Below are 17,824 nucleotides of genomic sequence, written 5' to 3' on the forward strand. Positions count from 1 at the left end.
TTATATTTCAGGCTGAGTGACAGAGGGAAACTCAGACTCAAAAAAAAAAACAACAACAACAAAAAAAACAAAACAAAAAAAAAAACAGAAAGAAAGGAAAGAAAGAAAAAGAAACAAAGTAAAAGTAGAATTTAAATATTTTCACCACAAATAAATGACAGTATGTGAGATAATGGCTATGTTAACTAGCCCAATTTAATTATTTTGCAATATATATATGTATTATAAAACCACTTTGTGTCCCATAAATATTTACATTTGTTCATTTAAAATAAGATTTTTAGAAAAATTAATTAAAATTAAAATGAACTTGGCTTTTTGTAGAGTCAGTAATATATGCCTGTGTGTCCTTTTAATTTGACTGTTTTCCTTCTCTATTTCTGGGTATAAATAGCATGGGAAGGAAGGAAGAACACTAAAGCTCAATATATACTTTTCATTATTTGATTCGTTTTGCTTTTTTCTCATATTTTTTTTCTGCCAAATCAATGGAGACAATTTTCTTACTCACACTTCCTTTTGTGTTTCTTCCTCATAAGAAATCACCATTGAAAATAAACCTCATGTCCATTTGTATATAGTTTTTTCTGCTTCTATGACCTTCTTTATCTTTGTTTTAGATTTCACAGCTTTTAAAAACACTTATTTTCTTATTATTTACTGTCTCCTTGTGTCTTGTTTGCCCTACCTCCGAGATCATTTTCTTTACTTATTGTTTCATTTTAGGAGATAGAGTCTCTGACACAATCTCAGCTCTCTGCAACCTTTGCCTCCCAGGTTCAGACAATTCCCCAGCCTCAACCTTTGGAGTATTTGAGATTACAGGCATGCATGCACTGTAATGTTTGCCTAATTTTTAAATGTTTAGTAGAGACAGGGTTTCACTGTGTTGGCTAAGCTGGTACTGGAACTCCTAACCTCAAGTAATCTGCCCACCTCAGCCTCTGAAAATGCTGGTATTACAAGCATAAGCCACCATGCCTGGCTTGATCATTTTCTTTACTTGAACTACACGATGCTTTTCTTAGTTCTGGATGTGCCACTTGCAATTCATTTATTTTGTTTTCCATGACACCAAAACTGCTGGAAAGAGTTGGCTCTTACAAAGTTTTACTTCTTTCTCTTTCAAACTTTTTAAAAACTATTATTAAGTCATTTACCATGTTATTTAGAATTATATCTCATACCTTCTTGTTACCAAATCTCATTCATCACTTGTCTGTTGCATATTACTCAACCTGTCGTGTATTTTTAAAGCTGGTTACATTCTCATTTCTCAATTACTATTTTGCTTTGCATTACTTGAGTCAAATTTCCATTAATTGTTCTATTTGTCTGTGCACTTTGTTTCACTTTATTTCATAGATCTCTGTTCATTAGACAACTTGTTTCATTAGCATAAATTACTTTTTTCTTCCCTTTCTTTTTTCTGTCCTCCTCTTTCTTATTTCACTTTTCACTTCTTTTTTCTCTTTTCTTTTTTTTTTTTTTTTTTTTTTTTTTTTTTTTTTTTTTTCATTTTCTCTTGAAGAAAGTTTTCTGTCACCCAGACTGGAGTGCAGCTACGGAACTTATCTCACTACAGCTTCAAGTTTCTGGGATCTTAAAATTTTTCTGTCTCAGTCTTTTCAGTACCTGGGACTATAGATGCACACTACCACACCTGGCTTTTCATTGTTGCTGTTTTGAGACAAAAAGTGCTTACACTTTAAACCTGTAGTTTCAATGAAATCAACTAGTGTTATAATCTCTAGATTCCTATACATTGTGCCTTTTTATTATTTTTTTCTTACAAGCATTCCAAGATTAAGAGAGCTAAATTGAAAACTTCCACTGAACTTCTCTATACTTCCTACATGCCTCTCTCTGTCATTATTTTAGTTTCAAAAATATATCAACTACATAACATAAAAACTGGAGACATTCCAAATATATTATTTTCCCTCATCTTTTTCCTGCTTTATTTACAATAAATTATGTATGACTTACAACTTACAAGTGTTTTTTTTTTGTTTGTGTGTTTTGTTTTGTTTTGTTTTGTTTTGTTTTGTTTTTTTCTTAGTTTGGTTTCTGCCTTCCAGTTGATGTCATCATTCATTGTTCCCAAAATGATCCTGGCAATACCTTAATTTACCTTCTGATTCTGTGTTACCCCAAACAATTTGTTTTTCACTTAGTATCTAGACATTATTCTTTTATTTACATAAATAGAAGATATTTATTTTCTTTTTTTTTCTGGTTTACTATTAACTATTAGTTCACGAAGTGTGAGGAGCCTTTTCAGTTTTATTTATTATACACAAAATATGAACCTAAAATTCTGAGATATAATAAGTTCGCTGTGTGTTTAATGCTATAATAAATATGTAATAATATAATAAATAATAAAACTTTGTAATTTCAGTATTAAGTTTTTTACACCAAGTCTATAGATTACTTATGAAACAAGATTTTAGTTAAGTTGCAGAAAAGCTTAGGTTATTTGTTCTTTGACTTCTTCCATTTTTATCCACCCTAGCTATAAGACATTTAAATGTGTGAACTTGACATATTCCTTTCTGTACTTGAGAGTCTGTTGAAGTAGTATGAATAAAAGAATGTATCTTGACCATTGAATTAATATAATTAAATTTAAAGGTTTATATTTAAAACTTATTTAAATATTATTACTTGAATTGATTATTTCATTTATTATTTGGATTCTTCATTGGTTATAACTCAAATGGTATGGGAAATAAATGTGAGAAAATCTCAATTAGTTCATTTGTGGCTTTTTTTTTCTTTAATCTTAGAAGACACAAGCCATCTTCTTGCTGATTTGAAATATATTTACAAGACAGTCATAACATTTCACCTTTCTTTTCTCAATAAAATCTAAGGAGTGTGTTTTGAACTTCTTAGTGATATACCTACAACAACTCAATGCAATTATTTTTATGAGGGTATGATTCTACAACATGAATATAATATTGTCCAAAAATATTACCTTTATGTTTCATTATCACACATCACTAAATTAATAATAATATATAAGCTATATATCATGTAGTCTGATTATATGGCTAATTTTTACATTGAAATAGTTTTGTTAGAGACTGCGAGATTAAAGTAGGTCAAGATGAAACCTGATTATTTGTAATAACTACCATACTGTAGTGAAATAAATTAACTATCAACATTTTTGGAAAATAATAAAGTTATATAACTTAAAATTTATCAATAAAAATGTTTATTTCTTAACTATTTTTTATTACATGAAAGAGGGAATGGCTCTCATGGTAGTGATGAAATCAGTCTTAAATAAAATCTTATTAAATAGACTGGGGACTATGGCTTATGCCTGTAATCTCAGCACTTTGGGAGACAAAGGTGGACAGATCACTTGAGGTCAAGAGCCTGGCCAACATGGTGAAACCCTCCTCTACTGCAAATACAAAAATTAGCCACATGTGATGGAGCATGACTGTAATCCCCAGAATCACTTAAGCTTGAAAGGCAGAGTTTGCAGTGATTGGAGATCATGCCACTGCACTGCAGCCTGAGTGAAAGAGTCAGACTCTGTCTGAAAAAAAAAAAGTTCCCCTAAACATTAAAAACCAAAGTAAATTTCAGGAAGTTTCTATTTTATGTCATCATTAAAGTTCATTAGGTTGAGAGTTAAAGGTTATAAGGCAGAGAGAGAAAAAAAAAAAAAAAAAAAAAAAAAAAAAAAAAAAAAAAAAAAAAAAAAAACCTCAGGGTCGATTTTTCAGAGCTGTGGAAGGAATCTAAGAAAGTGGATAATGAAAAAAGATCTGACCACTGAGTTTGGGCAAAACACTATGTGTCATTTTAGCCACCCATCATCACCCACTCCATGATTTTTTGGGAACAGTAAAGAAGATTAAATTCTAGATGCAGCTTTGGATGCATGTGGGAACAATATACTTTTCTTCAACCTACCTCGCAGTTTTCTCAGGAGTAAAATTGACTCCCAGGAGGCATCTGTGGAAGGAATATATGCTAGTCAGAGCCACCTAGAGCAAGAGATAACAATCAGGACCAGCAGTACACAAACAAAAGGTCTGGATGAAAGTGTCTGGGGAAGAAAATTGATGTGGAAAATCAGATTCAAGAATCTCTCACACTTTACTGTTGTTTGGTTTGGTTTTGTTTTTAAATAGAGACAGAGTCTTGTCATATGGTCCAATTTGGGGTTCTGTGGCAAGATCATGGCTCACCAAGGACTTAACATCCCTGGATTCAAGTATTATTCCCACTTCAGCCTCCTGAGCATCTCAACTTCTCTAAACCATTTATTCTCTCATATCAACCTCCCACAGTACAGACATGAAACACCACACGTTTTTTTTTTTCTTTCTTACACATAGGGCTTTCATGGAGAACTTCTGCTAGGGCAGACCAATTTATTTTTAAATTATCTTTTCTTTTTTTATAGAAATGAGACCCCACTGTATTGTCGAGTCTGGTCTCAAACTCCTGAGCTCAAGCAATTTGTTCACTTAAGCATCCTAAAGTGCTGAGATTACAGGTATAAAACATCATAACCAGTTTCCAAGTGGTATATCTAGAGAGCTATACATATGTCTACTGTTGGATGCATGCTCAGAGAACAACTTGAAGCTTTCACTTTTTCCTTACTCTTGAGTAAACACTAGAGTTCCTCAAAGAGTTAATCTGCAAAGTCTGTTCCAGTTTTCTTTTTTTTAATTTTTTTTCTTTTTGTTTTTATTTGCTTGGAGTGTTTGCTAAAAATGTGTTAAACACAGTAGATGGACAATAGGATAACAGAACACAAGTTAAGTGGACCTACATGACGCAAAATACAGACTACAAAAGTAGCTTTTGAGAGTTGCTAAACAAGTAAACAACCCCTAAATCTAAGCTATTGTGGAGGTCAGGAATTCATTTTCCAGATATGCTGAATGATATCTAATATTCAGTGTTCAACAATGAAATACATGGTATTCCAATAAACAACAACAAAAAATGGCACACTTAAAGAGAAAATAATGAAAAGATACTGTAATGCAGGAACCCCAGGCATGACACATACTAGGCAAATGTTTTAATTCACTTCACTTCAATGTTCGCAAAGACATAAGGGAAGCCAGAAGAAAAGTGTTTCAAAAATGTAAAATACCAATAAAACCATATAAATTATTTTGAAAAGGGAAATATATATTCTCTAACTAGAAGGGCTGAATTGCATGCATGAACCTGCAGAAAGCATAATCAGGAAATATTAAGATGGATTGTTGGATATTATTTAATCTAAGAAACAAAAAGAAGGAAAAAAAAACAGAGAAATAAATAAAACTAAGGTAGCCAAGGTTCCGCATCAAATATATCAACATATTTGTATTGGTAGCCCCACAGGGAAAGGAGAGATAGGCATAGAAATCATATTTGAAGAAACAATGACTAAAACTTCCCAAGTGTGCTGTAGATACAAATCTACTTATCCAAGAATCTCAAATGGAAAACAAGAAACCCCAAGAAGAATAAACTGAAATATATCCACACTGATACCCATATGCTGAAACTGAAAAAAGAAAAATAAAATAAAATAAAATAAAAATTAATAAAATAAATAGAGGACAAATAAATAGAGGGCAAGTCAGAACTGACCACATGTAAGTTATCCTTGATGACATTAACAGCAAATTTATCACTAAAATCATGGAGGAAGGAAGGCATTGGGATGATATGTTTAAAGTGCTGAAAGAAAATAAAGTTAATTATAAACTCATTGTCTGGTAAAACTAAACTTTGAAATTATTAGTAAATAGGGCATTTCCAAGAGAACAGAAATAAAGAGAGTACATCACTACTAGACAGCCTTACAAAAACGATACAGGAAGTTAGTAATGAATGAACAATAGACAACAACTCAGGTTCAAACAAAGAAATAAAGAACATTAATAAAGTAAGTATACTAGGAAATATAAAAGACAATATTATTGTATTTATGGTTTCAGTAATTTTATTTTGCTACTGGATTCAAAAGGGAAGAGGCCAGAGATAGTATTTCACACCTATAATCCTGATCAATCTGGTAGGATTCTTTGAGCCCAAAGATTTGAGACCAGGGCAATGTAGTGTTGAACTCTGTCCTTACGGAAAATAAAGCTATCCAGGGGTGGTGACAGGCACCTCTGCACCCAGTTATGTGGGAGAGTGAGGTGGGAGGATCCCTTGATCATGAGAGCTTAAGTGTGTAGCAAATCATGTTTAAACTGTGTAATTTAGATTCTGTATCAATATAATAAAATAAAGAAGTGACAAAAATTAAAACAATAATTATATATCTGTGCTGTTAGCATATATTGTAAAACAAGAATTTTTGACTTAAAAGCATAGGAAGATAGAAACAGCAGTATGGTAAAATATATTTTGTATAATGTCAACATTAAGTTATTTTAATTCACACCATATTATTATAAATTTAACATATTTGAAAAAGAATGACTAAAACTTCCCAAGTATGCATACATACAATTCTACTTATCCAAGAATGTCAAATTAAAAAAAAAAAAAAAAAACCACCACTAAGAAAATAACTATTAAAATATACTGAAGAGAAATGTGGTATGAAAATGGTACCCCAAATAGCAAAACAAATTATTTCTTTTCACTAATTATTTTAAGTGCAAATAAGTTAACTCTAGTTAAATGACACAGATTGGCAGAATGAATTTTTTAGATATTTTAAGAGGGAGAGTAAAAAATTAATGCAAACAGTAATGAAAATAGAGCTGGGAAACTAAGCAAATATCAAAAATGTTTAATCACCAAGAAGACATAATACTTAAGCTAATACTGATACTAATCCAATGACAGATCCTCAGAATACATGAAACAAAAATGAACAGATTTGAAAAATTATGCAGTTCTCCATAATTGCTAACTTTTTAACATCCCACTTTTAACAATGAAACAGCCAAACAGAAGTTTTATTTAAAAATATAAGTAAAATGAAAAGGTCTTGAACAGCACTGCAAACCAACTAAAACTATCAGAAACCTATAAAACACTCCACTCCACAAGCTGAATACACATTCTTCTGAAGTGCATAACGATCATTCTCCATGCTATCTCTAGGATGGACTTTATGCGAGGCCACAAAACAAGTCTCATTATATTAATTGAAATCACATGTTATGGAAATCTCATATAGTGATTTTTCCAACCACAGCAAAGTAAATATAGAGATCCATTTTCTAAAAACTAAAATTTGTATAATGTTTGGAAACTAAACAGTACATTATTCAACCACCAATGGTTAACTGAATGATCTGCAGGAAATTAAGTGATTTTTGCAGATAAATAATAAATCACAACATACTAAAACTTCCGGGATGCAGTAATATCAATGCTGAGAACAATATATTAGAAGAAATGTAAAATCAGTAACATAAAGTTTTACATAATAAAGTAGAAAAAGGGCAAACTAAAGAAGAGTACTTTTGTCAAAAAATGGCATGGTCATTTTCAATAATCTTAGCATCCACACCAGAACACACACAGAAGACTGAAATAATTATATTATGCAATGATTATCACCAGCAATACAACGGAATCAAATGTGAGAATGAAACAGCTCTTATGGTGACAGAGAATTGAAGAGACCAGGGAGATGATAATAAAGTTTGGCTTTATATTCATTACTCTCTATTCCTAATATGCTGGAAACCAGGTGTGGGAAAAAATAAAGAAACCTTTGACTTATGGTTACTATAACGGAGAAAATAAACAACCAACTTCTCTGAAATTTTTGTTTTCCTGGCAGAAAAACTGTTTCTGTGTTTAACCCACAGGAACCCTTCTGAATGTCTAAAAAGAGAAAAATTTTTGAGGACAACAAGGCACAAAGAGTAAGGCCTCACTATCATCTCCAGCCTGGATATCTGAGTCACAGTAGATGTCAAATTAGAGTGTTTGTGTAGCAGTAACATAAGGTAGTAGAAATATTCTATATTTTTTCTGAGAACAAACCCAAAATCAGCCTTCCCAGAGTTAGGATATTCCTTTAGGATCTCTTCAATAGGGGACTAACAGTATTCCTAGGGTTGCTAGAGCTGTGGCAAAGCTGGACTTAAGGCACCACCTACTGCCAAAAAAGAGGCACTTAAAGCAAACAGGGAATCACAGCCTTTCAAATGGACAAAGCAAGAAAATATTGATCAGTGCTAATTAATGAGATGGCTGTCAGTGAGTTCTGTGATCAAAAATTAAAAACAACAGTTTCCAGAAAACTCAGATCACTAAAACAACATGTACAATATAAAGTTTTGATAGAAAATTTTAAAAATGAAATGAAGTGCTTTTGAAAATACAAAAATCTTAGAACTGAGAAACATATTGACTGAAGTCAAAAATTCAAGAGACTCTCAACAGAAGAACAGAAAAAAAAAGAATAAACAATGAGAGCTCTAACACAGGTTATTAGTGTCAGGTTTTGTGGTTCACACCCATAATCACAGCACTTTGGATGACTGAGGTGGGTCTATCACTTGAGATTCAGAGTTCAAGACCAGACTAGCTGATATGGTAGTACCCTGTCTCTACTTGGAATATTAAAAATAAATATATAGCTGGACCCTAAACTCTTGTACTCCCAGCTATTCAAGGGACTGAGACAGTTGAATCAGTTGGATCTGGAAGGCAGAAGTTGAAAGTGAGTTAAGATTATGTCATTGAACTCCAGTCTGGACAAGCTGGAGTAAGTGAGATAAAAGAAAGAAAGAGAAAAAGAAGAAAGAAAGAAAGAAAAAGAAGGAAACAAAGAAAAAGAAAGAAAGAAAGAAAAAAGACAGAAAGAAGAAAGAAAGAAAGAGAAAGAAAGAAAGAAGAAAAGAAAAAAGGAAGGAAGGAGGAAAGAAAGAAAGGAAGGAGGGAGGCACAAAAATTAAAAAGAAAAAGCAAGTCACTGGGAAATGCACATTGAAAAATAAAGAAAAAAATGCAAAAAATGAAGAACAATTTCACGATATGCAAAACTACCTTATAGAAACAAATATAAAAATTAGAAATGTTCAAGAGAGACCTTAGCGACAGGAAGATATAGAGACTCTATTAAAATGAATAATAACAACTTTACAAAATATGAAAAAGATACAAATACACAGGTTCAGAAAAGCTATAAACTACCAAAAAGATTAACAACCAATAAAGCTACCACAAGGCAATTAAAAACCAAACTCAAAAGTCAAGAAATAAAGGGAATTCTAAAAGCAGTAAGGGAAAATAGATTAAAAAAAAAAAAAAAAAAAAAAAAAAAAAAAAAGAAGAAGAGCTTAAAATACTTTCAGTAAATGGCTTGTTAACAACAAGTATTTAAGAAAGATGCAATTTTAAAGATATAAAGTGTGTCATCAAAACTATAATTGGAAGGAAGGTAACAGTCTACAGAGTTTTTAATATGTCAAAAGTTATCAAAAGTTTAGCTGATTATTAAATATAAAATGTTTTATGTGAATATTGAAATAGTCATTAAAAAAAAGAAAGAAAAGAAAAAGAAACACACTACAGCAACTATGCCAAAAAAAGGCAAAAGAATACAAGCTTGTCACTACAGAAAAACAGTAATTGCTAAAAATTTAAATGTAGACAAGAGAAAAGGATGAAAGAATAAAATGAGGTTAAACAATGAGTTACAGTTTGTAAAGAACTTGTAAAATTCAATAGTAGAAAAAGAAAAAACATATTAAAAATGAGCAAAAGCTTGGAATAGATATTTCTCCAAGGAACATATCTAAAATGGGCAACAAGTATGAAAAAAAAAAATTAAGCTTCATATCATCAGTTATATATAAATCAGAGGTACTATGGGACATTACCTAACTCACTGACATGCCGTTAGAATATTCCCTTCAGGATCTCTTAAATAGGAGACTGGCAATATTCCTAAGTTTGCTAGAGCTGAGGAATGGCTATTATCAAAAACTCAAAAGATCACAAATGTTAGCTAGGTTGTAGAGAAAATGAAACTCTTTTATGTTGTTGGTGGTAATGTAGATTGCTATAGCCATTATTGAAATCGATATGAAAGTCTCTGAAAAATTAAAATAAAACCATCAATACCCCAGCATTTCTTTCTTTAGGCATGTAATTAAAAAAAATACCACCTTATAGAGATATCTACACTCTAATGTTCATTGAAGAATTATTTTCAGTAGCTGAGATATGAAAACAACCTAAGTGTCCAATATAATGCAATATTATTTAGCCCTGAAAAGGTAAGGCCTTGCCATTTCCCACAACATAGAGGAGCTTTGAGAAAATTATGCTAAGTAGAATAAGCCAGACACAGAAAGAAAAATATTGCATAATCTCAATTATATGCAACAGAGGGTGGTGGCAGGCTTTTGTTGTTGTTGTTGTTGTTGTTGTTGTTGTTGTTGTTGTTAATGAGCTCTCAAATGCTAATAGAGGAAGAATTTTCTCATTATCACAAAAGTGGCACAAAGCCCTTCACAAGGGATCCACCTCATAAGTCAAACACCTCTCACTTAACCCCACCTCCAAAACTCTGCATCAAATTTCAACGTAAAGTTTGTAAAGTCAAATATCCAAACTATAGTAGTAACTACATGAGATTACAAATATGTGAATTTGCTTCAGTATAGTAACTTTTTTAATGTCCATATGTATTTAATCGTATCATGTTGTACACATGAAATGCACATAATATAATGCATTTTTATTTTTATTTTTATTTATTTATTTATTTTTTATTGCATTTTAGGTTTGGGGGTAAATGTGAAGAACATGCAAGATTGTTGCATAGGTATACACATGGCAGTATGGTTTGTGGCCTTCCTTCCCCTCACCTGTATCTGTCATTTCTCCCCATGCTATCTCTTCCCACCTCCCCACCTCCCCGTCCCTCCCCCATTTCCCCCCAATGGACCCCATCGTGTAGTGCTCCCCTCCCTATGTCCATGTGTTCTCATTGTTCAACACCCGCCTATGAGTGAGAACATGCGGTGCTTGATTTTCTGCTCTTGTGTCAGTTTGCTGAGAATGATGGTTTCCAGGTTCATCCATGTCCCTACAAAGGATGCAAACTTATCGTTTTGTAAGTACTCACACATCTAATTTTATTAAGCACATAATTTCATCATGTTTTCCAAAAAGTGTTAATCTAAGGTTCTTCTTTCTTCCTTCACAGACTTCTCTGTCTCGTCCAATTAGCTGGCTCTCTCAGTGCTCTGTGGTGTCATCTGGTGATGAAGCGTAGGATCACCCCAAGAAAGAGAATGGTGCATTCTCCACTGTGTGGGTCTGCTTTAGGGATGATCAAGGGTTAGATGTTCTCTGACTGCACAGTGGCTTTGTAAGGTATGGTGGCGGGTTCACATTTACACAGGCCCTGACCCTCTAAGGACTCAGGGTGGCCTTTGGCATGCTGTCCCATGAGAACCCAGAATGACTTGACTGAGGGGATGTGCAAGTGCAGCTGCTTGGGATGTGCAAATGGCCTGGCTTGGAATCAGGACAGCTCAGGGACTTGCGGCCTGAGTGTCATAACCCCTCTCTGTGTACCTAAGTACATTCTCAGAAGATGTTCCATTTTCCAATTTGCCAGTGCAACAAGTGTCATATGTGCTGATGGTGGATAAGTTAGCCTGGGCTCCTGCTACCTTTTTCAGTGAAATGAGCTCTCAGATCACCCTCTGTGACTCCTTTGCCTCAGGGAGTGGAAGCAAGGCTAAAAGTTTTGACGTCGTGGGGCAGGAGAACGTGTAGAGGAAGCAATGGTTAAGCAGCTATGAAGTTGGTTTGCTGTTTATCAGCAGCTCAAAACCGCCTTTCACCAGCACCTGGAGCAAGCCCAGAAGACCCCCGTGCCTGGAGGGGATCCCGACTTCCTGCAGCCCTCAGGTAATCCTTAGGTTACCTATGGGTATGTGGACAGACCTCAGTGATCTGATTAATGCCCCAGGGCTCTAGTCACCTTGTGTTTTGGGAGATAATTTCTGACAAGGACCAGGCTTAGGTAGTCACAGTAGTTTCAGTGACAGCCCTCCACCAATTGGTAGGATCAGGTCTTCACTCTGAGCAAGATCACTGAGGCCAAGGATCTGAGGCTTGGGACCAGCTCAAGTAGCGCTGTGGCTGTCTTTCTGCATATGAAGGTCATGCTGTGGCAGGGTCAGGTCTTAGGCTGAAGACAAGGGGGAATGTCACCAGAGCAGGTGTTGGTGAGTTGATTTGAAGGACTACACAAGCACAAGAATTTGGGATGTTTTGCATTAATAATTACATGTTGTTGGTCTTTCTGTCCAGACTATAGGTAGGACAAGAAACAGAAGGATATTTTGGTGGTCCAGGGGTGATAGCCTTTTCTGGTCAACAGGGCTGCTCATGCCTGTTTGGAATGAGGCTGGGACTGGGAGTCCCACAAAATTTCTCTCATCTCACCATTTTCAGAGGGACATCAAGAAAGTGGGCCTCCACAGTGCCCAGAGAGCATGGGGCAACTGAACTTGGGCCTATACTTTCCTGACGGCAAGTTAACCTGAAAGTCAATGACTGACAGGTACTGTCAACCATGTGCTATGGGACCATCTCACCTGTTCAGTTTCTGTTCCTCCTCTGGTGGAGACCAAGGCATGAAGTGGGCATAGGGATGACACAGCCTTGACACTGGGCTCATGTCAGACCTCAGGGAGGGGGAAGTCACCAGCAAACATGCCAAATCACGGACCAGGGTTGGGTAGCAACTTCCTGTAGGTCTCCTGGAGGGTGCTGAGGGTGTCCTGGAGGGTGCTGAGACTACTGTGTCCATGGCTTCTGGTTCTTCCCTGAATAGAGGGAGCTGTGGGCCCAGAAGCAGGAAGAAACTTAGAGACTCATTTCTCTGGATGTGAATTGTCTGTTTGATTATACTTGTCTTTCATTTTCTGCTTTTTAAAAACTTTTGTACACTCATGTTTACCTGTGTGCAATTACAAATGATGCTGGAATGGGGGAATCCCTGAGCTTCCCTGATCCCTTTGCAGAAATCTTCACCTTCTTTTCCTTGCTGCTGCATGGGCATCAAGTTGCTCTCCCTCCACTTGCATGCTGATCATACAGCTGTGGACATTGTGCTAACGTATATTTGTTTATCTTTGTCTTGGAGAGGGAATATGAAATCCATCGTCTACTATGATGGAATCAGAATGTCCATATTAGCACTTCAATAATTTTTTGTACCTTAGAGGGTATGAAAGGTTCTGCATAAAGGGAGAAATAGCAGAAAGCAGACAAGGAAACAGGAAGGTCACTTTGACGTATGAATTTTCTGGGCCACTAGTTACTGTATTATGTGGTCACTCTGTTGTGCATGAGGGAGTACTATGTAAGCCTTTTCCTCAGGCATGTACAATGTCTGAGCTCAAGGCTATTTTAATGCTCATTGTACAGTTTCATGAATTCTGAGCAGAAAGTCACCTTCCTTCTCAATCCATAGCTTTCGTAAATGTCAACCCAAGGCTGAGTAGGTCTACAGTAGCTTGTCTTTAAAAATAAAATGTGCTTTGAGATAGCCTCCGGAAATTCAAACAGAAAGGAAGGTAGTGACAGCTTTCACCCCAGGGACATCTTGGTAAAGCTTGGTTAGAGGTAAGCGTGGAAAACATTAAGGCCTGATGGCCAAGTGCTATGTGAACCAGCCACAAGTGTAGGCTGAGGTCACTTGACACATCCTTCTACACAAGCAGGATGAATTGAGTTGCAGACTCTGACTCCAGTCTGTGGCACTAATGGTGTGTCAGGTCCAGAATGACAGCAGAATTTGAGGTCACAGAATTCAAACTTGTTTTGTCCTGTGAAAGCTTGGAAAGGGTGTTGAAATTGATGGTTGTAATGTTTTCTTTCTCACAAAGGAAGACTGAAGACCATAAGTGGTGAGTCAGGTCCACACGGCCTGGGATATCTGGCCTGAATGCTGTGTCACCTTTTGTAGTTGGCAGACTTGGCTGTACCACAAATGAGTTGTGCTCCTTCCTACTGGCCTATGTCCATTAAGGATCACCAGAACTAGATCCCAAGGATGTGGGTATCTCCCTCATCTGGGAACTTAGACCAGATTGGTTCTGGGTAGGTGCCCAGTAAGGACAGGATTATAGGATTTATATGAGAAAAGGGGTAGCAGTCCTCCAGTCACATACTCTGCTTGCTGAAACAGTTAGATTGTGAGAAAAGCCACATCTTACAGATGGGCTCACTTTGCCATAGAGCACTAGAACTGAGAGGCTCAGACAGAGGCTGCTATCGTCACCATCTCCCCTGGGGCTTGCTTACCTCTCCACATGGCTGTGCTAATCCTTCCTCTTACTTTTCCCACCCTTATATCTTTTGTTCATTCTTACTCTCACCTGAAAATTATTATTCTTTCTATAAAACAAAATATTATTCTTCCTTTGAAAACAAGTAATTTGACATTGGGTTGGCATACAGTAAACTATGCACATGTAAATTAAGGAATTAATGGTTTTCTCCATGTGACTGTTTTATTCACTGCAAGGCCACAACCATAATAAAAGTCACAAAAAATAACCTCTTCCCACCCATACCAATCTCTCCTTGGCCACCCTAGGACCACAGATCTACTTCTATCTTTAACAGTGCACAGAGATTAATGAAAATTTATTTAAATACGGTATACACTTAAAATTTTGTGTTTTTCTCTCACCTGGCTTCTTTTATTCAGTATAGCTACTTTGAGAGTCACCCTGTTGTGTGCACTTCAACGGTCCATTTATTTTTATGCTAAGCCACATGCCATGGTGTGGATGTGCCACAGCTTGTTCACACTTCTCCTGTGGATGAGATTTGGGCAACTACTGGTCCTGGATCATTATGCATAAGGCTATCAGGAACATTTCTTTATGTCTGTAGTCTGTGAAATTATCTTTATTTTTCATAGTTTATTCCTAAGTGTACAGTGGTCACATCATATCATTGTAAGTATGCATTGACCTGGCTAAGGAACCACTGACAATTGTCCTTAGTTCTTGATTCATTACCTGCTTTCTCTCTTGTTCCCCTGCTTTAGTCATGATAATCTCTTGTCTTCACACTTCAGGGCAATAACTTCTTTTCATACTGCCTTCTCTTTACATTTGGAATCAGCAGCTTTTTCTCCAGATGGCTTCTTCTTCTGATGCCATCTCTAAATTTGCCTTCTGTGACTTGTGTGTAAACATTACCCTCTAAACATCCTAGGTATAAGAGGGTTTAAGGAAAAGAGTCTGTACTGATTCATATCAAGTACTTACAATGTATGTGTATAAGAGAAAGATGACTGGGTGCATCTTCTCACCCATTGTCCCTGGAGACAGATATTAACTTTGTCGATAGAAATAAGTCTGGGTTTAGCCTGGACATATATTTATGTGACTCACACAGTTTTCCTAAATGACACTTGGAGACCTGGCCTTGGACTGCAAGATAAGGAAGAAGCCACTTACAAGCTGTGAAATTGAAGATGAGTCACTCAATTACCTGATTCTCGCTACCCACTCTGCATATTATACTACCCATACCTTGCAGGGTTGCTGTGAATTCACCTGAGCAAGACACCTGCATGTATGGTGTGCAGAAAATGTTAATTTTTCTTTGTTGAAATATAGCTACCCATGAATATTATGTGCTGAGTTCTGGATTACATCAGAGAAAGATTTAGAAGACACTGTAAATACTGAGGAGGCAATGCTGATCACTGACTGTCTGCGAAGATAGCAGAGAAAATGTAACCTGGAGCTGTAAATGGCCACGGGGGCTGTAACAGGTAATCACATAGGCATGAGTGGATCAGGAGACAGTTCTTACCACCCACCCACCAGGAATTCCAGGCCATTAGGGGATAATTGGACAGTTATCTGGTTGCTTCTCTGAAATGGAGAGACAAGCTCCTACTGATCTACAGCTGTTAACATTAAAGTGTTCATTAAATGCAGGCAATTTCCAGGGAGAAACAAAATGGGCTTCCAATAAAATCTCAAGTATTAGGCAAGTTAACTGAGGCATACACGTTAAGAGACAAAATGGTGGAATGTGGCCTTTTCATATCACTCCACTAGGAAACAAAAGATAGCCTCAGAAAAGCATGTGTACAAATTCTTAAACACCTTCCCCGTGGTCACTTCTAGATGGTAAAAATGGCACTTGTATGCAAACAGCTTATGATAAGGGAAATATCATGGAAAAGTGTGCACCAGACGCTGGTGGTGGGCCAGCCTATAATGTCCCTGGAAGAAGGTTAATGGCTTCATTTGTTTTTCAAGTCCCTCACTTCGATCACTTCCTAGCACATTTTTCATTCTTTTCTGCTCTACAGTTTTGTAATATACATCTAACCCTCATGTGTAACTTCCCTCAGTCTCTTTTTCTGCTTTATGCCCTTCAGTTGAATTCTTTCTTCTGAAGAGGCAAAAATTGATGTTGCTAAGGACCTGGGTGGATGTGCTGCCAGTAACTCCAATACTGCTCACCCGTTACAGGTCTAGGAGCTAGTGGACAGTGTGGCTGGAGTATATGCCCATTTTGTGGTTGCTAGGACCACAGGCTGTTCCTGATAGTAGAAAGACATGAATCTCAGACTACGAGCATACCATGGAAGGAAAGATTATTTGTCTGAGAAAATACTTTGGATAAGATAATTTTTTTAATTGAGGTAAAATTTCTATAAAATAAAATTAACTTTTTGAAATGTATAATTCAGTGACATTTAGTACATACACATTTTTAAACAACTACCACCACTAACTTCTGAATTATTTTCATCATCGTAAAAGAAAATCCTTTACCTGTGAAGGGGCTACTACCAAATCTGTCCTCCTTCTGACACCTGTAAAATAGTAACTTGCTTTTTGTCTCTAAGAATTTACTGATGTTGGATATTTATATAAAGAAAATTTTATAAAGTATGTGACCTTTTGTGTTCAGCTTCTTTGAATGCAATAGTTTTGAAGTTTCTCCATATTTTAGTATTAGTGTCACCATCCTTTTCACAGCTAAATATTATATGAATAAATGCATATACTACTTTTGTTTTTCTATTATTTGTTTGTGGACATCTTGTTTGTTTTCACCTTTTAGATATTGTGAACAATGCTTCTATGAACATATGTGTACAAGTTTTTGTGTGAATACCTGGTTTACATGCTTTTGTGTATGTATCTGGAGTGGATTTGCTGATGTGTATGGTAATTCTATGTTCCGCTTTTTGCATAAACACCAAACTGCTTTCCCCAGAAGCTGTAATATTCTACATTCGCATTTCTCCATTTCCATATCAAGCCATTGTTAGTTTAGGTTTCATAAAATAATAATGACAATTACAATGGTTGTGAGGTAGTATCTTATTATGGCTTTGATTTGCATTTCCGCAAGGTGAGTTATGTTGAGCATCTTTTCATGTGCTATTTGTGTATGTTTGGAGAAAAGTATTTTCAACTCTTCTGCCCATTTTTTCTTAATTGGATTGCTTTTCTTTTGGTTATTGAGTTGCAAGAGTTTCTTCTATATTCTGGATACTAGACTCTTACCATGTATATGACTTGCAAATATTTTGTCCTATGCTGTTTTTTTTTTTTTTTTCCCACTATAGTGATAGTGTCTTTGATTCATTAAAGTCTTTAGGATTGATGAAGTTTATTTCCATATTTTTGTTTCCTGTGCATTCAGTGTCACAGGCATGAAATTGTTGATAAATTCAATGCCAATAAGCACATGCAAAGATGTTTGACGTCACTAGCATTTTGGGAAATAAATATCTAAACCATAATGAGATTACCACTTTAAAATCATTAGAATGTCTGTTTTTTAA

The sequence above is a fragment of the Saimiri boliviensis genome, chromosome Y (genome assembly GCF_048565385.1).
Source record: "Saimiri boliviensis isolate mSaiBol1 chromosome Y, mSaiBol1.pri, whole genome shotgun sequence".
Lineage (NCBI taxonomy): Eukaryota > Metazoa > Chordata > Mammalia > Primates > Cebidae > Saimiri > Saimiri boliviensis.